Source organism: Gymnodraco acuticeps, unplaced genomic scaffold (genome assembly GCF_902827175.1).
Source record: "Gymnodraco acuticeps unplaced genomic scaffold, fGymAcu1.1, whole genome shotgun sequence".
Classification (NCBI taxonomy): domain Eukaryota; kingdom Metazoa; phylum Chordata; class Actinopteri; order Perciformes; family Bathydraconidae; genus Gymnodraco; species Gymnodraco acuticeps.
The window spans coordinates 3,665,425-3,674,849 of record NW_022990023.1 but is presented as its reverse complement, the minus strand read 5'-3'; positions in this window follow the sequence as shown (position 1 = coordinate 3,674,849).

Sequence of the window (9,425 nt, the reverse complement as noted above, 5' to 3'; positions counted from 1 at the left end):
ATTAAAAAAAAGAGTCTACCCAATGCTAGCATGTATGCTTGACACTTGTAGGCTACTTAGGCACCGTGCTTTGAGCTAATTGTTTTGTCGCTAACAGCGACAATGCTAACTTTGTATCATTTTTTACATGTTAACTATTCTAGTTTATTATCTTAGCATGCTAACATTGGCTAACTATCAGTAAACACAATTTACAGCTGAAGTTGTTGAGAATTGAAGAATACGTTAACCTGTTGATGATGTCTAAGGTGCGGAGGTTACTAAGGTAATTGAAATGTATCCCACGAGGGACACAAATCCAATGGTTGTTTAGATATATGACTGCTACAAAAGTGAGAGACTGACATTGCCCTCCATACAGACCGGACTCCTGCCGCATCTGCACGTTGAAATAACGATTAGAAAGTTTGAAAATAAGGGGATGATTGATGGAGGAGAAAAAAAAAAAACCCTCGAGGGAGGAACCAAGAGAGGAAACTTGAACCTGTGTCAGGATCAGCCAGACATCATGGAACGTTCACGCTCCAGCAAAGGTTCAATAATGTTTGTCCGAGTGCTTTTTAATTTTACATGAGAGACAGGAACTCCTTTGGCCACATAGGGACTCTTTGCTCCTATACCTTTCAACTGTGGAATGTGGTGCAAATCACACTTCACTGCCAAGAAAAATGAGAGATCTTGTTGAAGAAAGCAATACATGGAGAGTTTCGCCTAGATTCAGACTTTCAACCTGTGTAATTTCTGTCCTTTTATACACAAATAAAGATGTATTTGTTAGAAACCGCATGCTATAGTGAAGTAAGATCACTTTATTTCAGATTGTTATGTTGTTTAACAAACATCAACAACTTAATCACAAGTGATGGATGAAAAAAGGACAACAAATTCACTTTTTCTTTTGAAATACTGCTTTTTAGTTAATTCGAGATCCTTGACAGTAGCTGGTTAGTTCTTAGAAAAAGAGACACATGTTGTTTAGATTAAAAACAATCTATATAAAAGATAGTGTTTCAAAAAGGATCAAAACATAGTAGTAGTAATATAAATGTAAGTTTTTTTAAACAATGGCAGTTTGCACATACTGATTTGTTCACCTCTGTAAATACTCGTAATTCTGAAATGGCCTGAACCAATTAACTTTAAATTAATTAATTTATAACCCATATACTATACTAGCCCAGTCCTGATGAACCTCTGCCTCTTTGCTTCTCCAGCTTTGTTGATTTGCAACAGCAGGTTGTTCCCTAAAGGGGGCAGTGTGGTCAAGCTAAACCAGCTAGCATTGCTCACAGCATACCAGTTAAAACCTCAGCAACCTGCTAAGGAAATGTAACATGAAAACAGAGAAACATAAAAAGCATCCGAGTGATTTTTTTTGTGCACAGAAGAAAGAGTTCAGAAGTTCTGTAGATGTAAGACACTGTATTTCAGACACAGTATTTTCTACAGGTAGCTCCTAGTGTAGTCCAACTATCACACTTGCAAAAAGGGGGAAGGATGGCAGGAGAGCGGCTTAACTGCCATAAGAAAGCAGCTGCTTTTATTGAAACCTTCTTATTGGCGTGCCAAGATTACACTGAAAAACAACAACCCTCCTCCCTGGAAGCCAATAAAATGCCGACAACAAACACTTGGCTTGCCTACAGCGCTGTTAGAAGCCACAGAGGTTGGCCTTAATGATACTTGGTAACTATTACAGACTATTAAACCAAAGGAATAAAGGGGGAAACAACGGAGAGAGAAAAAGGGGAGAGGAGCGATTCGTTCAGAAAGTTATTTCCAGGCATGATGTAGATAGCTAACTCATTGTTGGGCAACCTTGAAGAAATGCACTGTTGGTTTAGTTGTTGAAGGAAGAAAGGTCTGCCTGGACAGATAAAAAGTCCTCTGCCTGAAGTCCTGTTACATCCATCAGCAACACACTACAGTCCAGAGAGCTGTTGTGTATGCTTGAATGGTCAGGGCATGGCGCAGGCCTTTTTGTGTGTGTGTGTGTGTGTGTGTGTGTGTGTGTGTGTGTGTGTGTGTGTGTGTGTGTGTGTGTGTGTGTGTGTGTGTGTGTGTGTGTGTGTGTGTGTGTGTGTGTGTGTGTGTGTGTGTGTGTGTGTGTGTGTGTGTGTGTGTGTGTGTGTGTGTGTGTGTGTGTGTGTGTGTGTGTGTGTGTGTGTGTGTGTGTGTGTGTGTGTGTGTGTGTGTGTGTGTGTGTGTGTGTGTGTGTGTGTGTGTGTGTGTGTGTGTGCGTGCGTGTGCGTGCGCATGTCCAGATAGCTGCTAATCCCATTGTCTTTATGTATGTATTCAACTGAAAGCATTTTATGACCTGGGGAACAGGAGAGGTCATCCGTGCAGACGGACATCTTAGAAACCACAAGTGATTTCTAAAGGTGTGGTAAAATTATAACACATGATGCTCTTGCATAGGCAAGAAGGAATCCTGCTGAGCAATTTTGCAAGGAAAGCTTGGTATAGGAAGTAAAATCTATTATTTTGTGCTGAAGTCCTCCTTAGTAGAAAGTAGTGAAGAAAGACAGAGCTAGCTCCAAGAAAGCCCTCGTCATCTTTCATCCTACACCTTCGAATTGCCTTCATTTTCTTGGGCTCTTATTGTCACATAAATGGCTCCTTTTGGGGTGGGATTTATAGTGAGGGGTGGCAATGGGGTGTGCGGGGGGGGGGGGGTTTAACCCACCTTTTGATGTCCCCTCTGCTTAACAGGCAATGCAGACGCGCCTGCCCATATGCTGCACTGAGCCTTTGCCACACACTGCTAGCGTGCGACTCTCTCACACACAGGCACATTAAAAGATATTAAACTACTTTTCTGCTTTCATTCAGAGTCATGGGATGTAACAGCCAAGCAGGGTGGTTCGCGTTAAGCTGCGCCACTTCCTCAGCTGTAATTAAAGCCGCCCATGCAGGGGGTCTCTAACAGTCTTGTTTTGCTACACCCCTGATCCTGACCTTATAAAAGGAGACTGCAGGGCTTTTTTTTTCTTTCTTACACTGCGCAATAGGTTGAAATAATACAGTCTGGAGTTTATTTCTTGGTGGTGATGTGGTTTTTCCTGTAGTTTTAATAAATGTCCCCCAAGCATGTGACAGGTAGTGACCAAATTCATCAACCAAAACAAACAATATAGCCCCGTAGAAAGGTACGAAAAGCATGTGATAACAGCTTCAGACATTTCAGCCAATAAAATGGAAATACTTCAGATCTGATGTCACAGAATTAAAGTTGTACCTCATACTTTGGTACTGCAGTTCACACTAGATCACATATCTGGTACCTAAGGGCATGTGTCATAAAAAAACACTTAACAAAAGGCTGACAAATTAAGGGTGAAATGTAGATAAAGTGTCTCAAAGGTGTAAGGGGGGTTAACACCTGGGAATTTGCACTCCAAGCCAGTAGTGGGCATCTGGTAATGGTGGTGGTCCAATATTAGATGATTTAATGCACATATGCAGATCGCATGTTGCAAAATAGTCAAATACAACTTCAGGTCAACTTTGCTTCAAGTTGCAAGTTAATAATAAAATACATTTTCAGACATAAGTCTTTTCAGACATCAGTCAATACTGAAACATCTTCATCAGCTTTGAAAACTTGGATTTTCTGCAGTTTTCAAAGTATGGAGGTTATTGAGACATTTAATTCAGCAGAAACCTTTTGTAGCCTTCCCCAGATCTGTGCCTCAACATGATCTTGTCTCTGATATCTGCAAGCTGTGCCTTCGACTTCATGGTGTTGTTTTTGCTTTGCTATGCATTGTCAGCTTTTTACCTCATATAGACTTTCCAACTCATGTCCAATCAATTGATTTGAACACAGGTGGAGTCCAATCAGAGTGCAGAATTGGAGGCACCTGAGCCTGTCACTTTGAACATTTGTGTCAATGTCATATTTCTGTAGTATACTTTTCAATGCATTTTCAGAAACGTCTCACATCCTTACTTTAGGGGGTATTCATTGTAGATTAAACAAATGTAACAAAGCCCAATCACTTTTTAAGATAGTCCTTCACTCTGTCCCTCATTTTTTTCTATTCTCTGTGTCTGTAGTAAGAATACCCCCCCCCTTCACTTTATCTCACTCACAAACACCTTCGCTCTCTTTTCAATCTCTCTTCTCTTTTCTGCCCACTTCTCTCTCTTTCTCTTTCTCTCTCAGAGGCTGAGCCAGGTGATAGTAACACAGCCAGCTGTGTGCCAGTTACCACGGTGATGACAGCTGCCAGCCCAGGTGCACAGGCAGCTGGGAAGGCAAGGAATGTGTGTGTGTGTGTGTGTGTGTGTGAGAGAGAGAGAGAGAGAGAGAGAGAGAGAGAGAGAGAGAGAGAGAGAGAGAGAGAGAGAGAGAGAGAGAGCGAGAAGAGAGAGAGAGAGATGAGAGAGAGCGAGACATCTCGATTTAGTAGAGAGAGCGATAGATAAGTAGATGCCCTATTATCTCCTCGTATCTGACTTATCTAGAGAGATATCTCTATCTGGAGAATGTCTGTGACACTGGTACCTGTGTGTATGCATGCTGCTGTGTGTATGTGACAGAGATAGCGGGGGAAAGGGACCCGGTTGCTAGTGAGGACACAGGTGTGTTCGTGATGGTGGGAGCGTGGGAGAAAAGGAGCGGTGTCGGGGGATTTACTGACCTTTGACCCTTTCATCGTCTGGGCATTTCCCAAGATCCATCTGCAGCGACTCGGATGTTTCTCCAGGTCTAGACGTTTGTCCGTCACTCAGTGCTCGGCGACCGTGTCTCGGCGAGCGTAATTGAGCCAAGACATGAAATATAGCAGGAAGCACGCAGCGGGGCTAGTTAGTGCTCGGATGACATCAGCTTGTTAAATTGGGTCAAATAAAACAAGGATATGAGATGAACAAGAAAGATAAAGAGTGGAATCACGATCATTCCCACACCGTTGATTTTTTTTGCTTATTTCATTGATGATTCAAGTGCTATTGAGTCATCGCAGCAGAGCACATTCCTCCTGTGGTGCACCTGTGAGACAAGCACAGATGATACAACTAACATCTCTTTCAAACAGCCTCTTCTGGGAACATTCCAATCTTCTCCTCTCGTGCACCCTCTCCTCTTCACCTCCTCCCCTCCCTGTTCCCTCTCCTGAGAGCGGGAGGCCTGCGGCGCCATCACTCACCACCTGGTGATAACCGGCACAAAGGGGGCCTTGGTGGCCCCGGCTGCGGCCGCTTGGGGTGCACCGCCACTGGGGAGAGAGTAGAGGGAAGTCGCCCGCCTCTGCCGATTCCCTCCAGTCCTCCATCGTCCCCACCTCCTCAGATGATGAAAACTCTGTCAGTGCGGATTAGGAAGGAGCGGTGAGTGTCGGTGGAGGGAATAACCGGGATGAAAGCCGTGCCGCCGCACCTCTGTACGTCCATCACTCTTTCAACTGGCTCACTTTGTCACTTTATACCACTTTTGTGATTCCAAGTCTTTTCATGTTGCTTGTCAAGCTGTTCTTAAGCTTCCATTTTTTTATGTGGACTTTAATGGGTTTCTATTTGGCCTTGCTAATGCATTTTTATGATCAAAGGAAAGCTTTTATTGTATAGCTAAGTAAGTCTTTGAATTTTACACAGCTACTTCACACATACAGGTGGTAGGAAAACAGCATGATCAAGGTGAAAATCAAACATAGTCAGTGTGTGGTCTCAACAATCACTGTGAGTCACATTTTAATATACACTATGCAATTATATTACATGTACAGTCCAACATCAGGGATATATGGCAGAAAGATGGGTCCTCATGAGACATTTTGAACAGTGGGTGAGGGCGAGGAAGAAAGGGAGACAGGATGACGATGTTGGGCGCCACTAGGACACAAGCCTGAAGGATTCTGGGACGGGGATGTGGGCATTAAGTTGGGAGGGGGGGAGTATTCTCAGGCTGGCACAGCAACAGTCTCGCTTCATGGTGAGAGAAAATGGGCGCTGGAGAAGGGTGGTGGGAGGGTGCAGGCTCTGAAATTGATTTCATGCCGGAGTCAGACACAGCCCCAAGGAAGGGATAATATATGTGTGTGTGTTTGTCTGTGTGTGAGGAAGAGTAAGGGAGTCCAGTGTGGATTCTGGGGGAAGCACAATGGTAGAAGCAGAGAGGGAGAGACAGGAAAAGAGAGGGGCCGACCTGCATCAAAGAGGCTGGATCTGCATGAGAGAAATCATGTTGCTATTTCGCTGTTGACATCAGAAGCAGACAGTGCCCACTAACAGTTGGTGTTTTGTAGTTTTCCCATTATTTCAGTTCCACAGATTCCTGAACTACATTTCTGATGACATTACGACCACTCACTGTGTTCGTTAGCATAAAGCAGGTCGATAAAAGGATTGGTAAACTCTTGAATTTTTATGACAAAAAAGTTGAAATAATAAGATTCTTATCCCTTAAAGGATTGTTAATGTTCCTTAAGGATCCAGACAGAGTGAAGGGCAGCTACAACATTACACATGAGAAATCTCATCAGTGCACATTGTCATTTATGTAAAACATATGCAGCAGACCAGCAGGGATTTCCATACACTGTAAATTATCGAGACCTTGAGGAATGGATTAGAACATTAGGGGTACGTGCCATTTACAATTCAGGCTGTTTCCTCCTTTTAATGTCTCTTCCACACACACATTCATGTGCACAATTGCACACTCAGAATCTACGAATTCTCACACACGCTTAAGTATACATGTAGAGATGCTCAGAGAGTGCATACCTTTAAAGCGTGTTTTGAATCGGTCTGCTCCACAGACCCGCACAGATGCCTTTATTCAGACTCATTACACCTATCATACACTTTCTTCCTTCCTTTCTTGAGGTTTTGTCCTCTTTACCCTCACTTTCCGTCTTCCTCTTACATTAAGTCCATCTTTCCCTTGATCTCTCCTTCCTTCCCTTCCTCAGTCCCTCTCCATTCTCTCTCTCCTCTGTCCTTTCCCCCCTTTCTTGGCATCGGTGGCAGCATCTCTTTTAAGGCACATGTCAAGAGAACTGTCTGCCGCTTTCAAAGGCCTTTGTGTCCGGCCTTTCTTCCCCTTAATTTGGTTTCCCCAAAACACTTTCCCATAGCATGGCCGTCTCGCCCCCTTTTCTCCAAGCTACCCCTCTCCTCTCATCTCTCCCTCCCTCTCACTCTTTCCACTGTCCTAAATACGTTTTTACTGAAGATCAAATGCACAACGTAGCGATATCTCAGACTCTTGTTGTGACACAATTCATAAACTGCAAATGCTCTCACTTTATGTTAACGGCTCAAAATGTAATGTATGCATATTCAAACACACAAATTAGTCAGTTCTCCTTTAGACCGATTTTGACAAATATATTTTCATGAGAGAGTCGCGAGATGAAGACGATATGATCAAAATCGTAGCAATACAATTCGCCAGCATGGTAGACATAATTTGTAGAACCGGGCCCTCCATTGCGTCCCTTGCATCCGGTTTCCCCGCTGCCCTCTTCCCATGACTTCTCCGACCGCATAGGTTTCTTCAGGGAGCTTCTTGTCATGGCAACGCTCTCCAAAGTATTGTTCAGTTAGCAAGCCTGAGTAAGTGGTAAGATGACCTTGGAATAAAAGGAGTGTATTTATTTATTTGCTTTGCGAGACGAAAGAGATGACATGTTAAAAGTTTTAGCGAGCGGCAGAAAGTTGGCAGGAGATTAAACTCTGCCGTGCCGTGGTGGGTGAAAGTGACGGCATTCTTCCTCGCATGTGTGTGCAGCGTTGCGGTGTCCTCACCTTCAGGCAGACACATGTGGTTTTAATCCACCTTGTACATACAAATCCCCTCTGTCTGCATCTTCTCCCCCTACAAACTTCTCTTGTGTCTGTTCTTCTATCCCATCAGTCCTTTCTTTGCTCCCATTTCTGTTTCTTTGACAGCAGTCTTCCTTTCTTCCACAATGTATATTCCCTTTTCATTTCCCTTGCCAACGTATTTTCTAGTTTTCACCTTCTGCTGAAGTCCTTACTTTCTTCTTTCCTTTTTAGTCCATCCTAAACCCATCAGGTATCTATGTACCTGTCATTCAGTCTTCTCTAAAATCTTTGAAATATTTCCCTTCGAGAGCGTCGCAACTGTATCACTGAAGGCTGTACTACTTACCTCTCATATCCCCCTGCTTTGAGAGCGTCATGCCAAAAACATCTCTCTTAGATGTCAGATTGTGTGCGTTTCATCAATGGTTGGAGCTGTATCCTAAACCACGAGGGGTCAGACATACTGAATGTTTTATAACTGTCCAGGGAGTTAACAAGTCCAAATCTGGAGTAGATAATCTTTGCTTTGAGGTGTGTGTGTGTGTGTGTGTGTGTGTGTGTGTGTGTGTGTGTGTGTGTGTGTGTGTGTGTGTGTGTGTGTGTGTGCGTATGTATGTGTGTGTGTGTGTGTGCGTGTGGCCGTGAGTAACTGCCTTTCCAACAGTGTTATAACCATAATTGTGTCCAAGTGTGAAGTAGACGTGGTCTCTTGGTGCTGAGAGCTTTTCGGATGATAAAAGGACGTGGTTGAAAAGGAGATGTCTGTATTGACTCAATACCGGATGTTTCCCCAGCTCTGAAGGGAAATCACATCTTAAAGTTGGGCCATTTTTTAAAAGTGTTTTCAATTTTGACAGCCAGAATAGGGCCAATGCAAACCATCTTCATACCTCTTTCAAAGATTGAGGGGCCTTGGGTTGAGTTAAACTTTCTCTATCGCAGGATCAACAATGGGATTGCATTACCGAGACGACAGGAATTCTGTGGAAGCAATGAGACATAAGATGCTTTTAAAAAATGGTTTACCCGACTTTAAGGCCTTTTTCAGATGGATGATGGTTATTGAGAGTGATATGGAATGAGAGTGATACGGCCAGGGTCAGATCAAGTCCTCCCGCGCGCAACAAAACATGAGAGAGGCCTACTACAATGGAGCGATCATGATGGAGGACATTTGCTTCTAATTGACCTCCAGCCTCTCGACTGGGCCCCCCAGTCAGGCGTGGCCGGTCGCCCTGAGTAACCCCACGCAGCATCTCCACATCCCAGAGTGGTGAATAGGAGCTCTCCCTCCTTCTATTGACACACATAGCCTTGTACCTTTGGCCTGAGAAGCAGGGGAGAGGTTGTTTTTGCTGACTGAACTCAACCAACCATCAAACCGCTCACAGCTGGGACCCAGAACCCTGACCTGCGACCAGAACTGCGGGGAAACTTCCTCCGATTTGCCTCCTCCAGAGCAACATCAGTGCAGTGGGGATATATCGAGACACTGCTTCAGCGATGGTTGCTAAAATGTGCTGAAAGGGTTTATTTTTCATAACAATTTCGAAGCTTTGGTTGCAGTCTCACCAGCAAAGACAGTTCGGACACAGGAAACAAAGAGAGGCACTTGATATGATACGACATGACATAAAAAGTTAAAA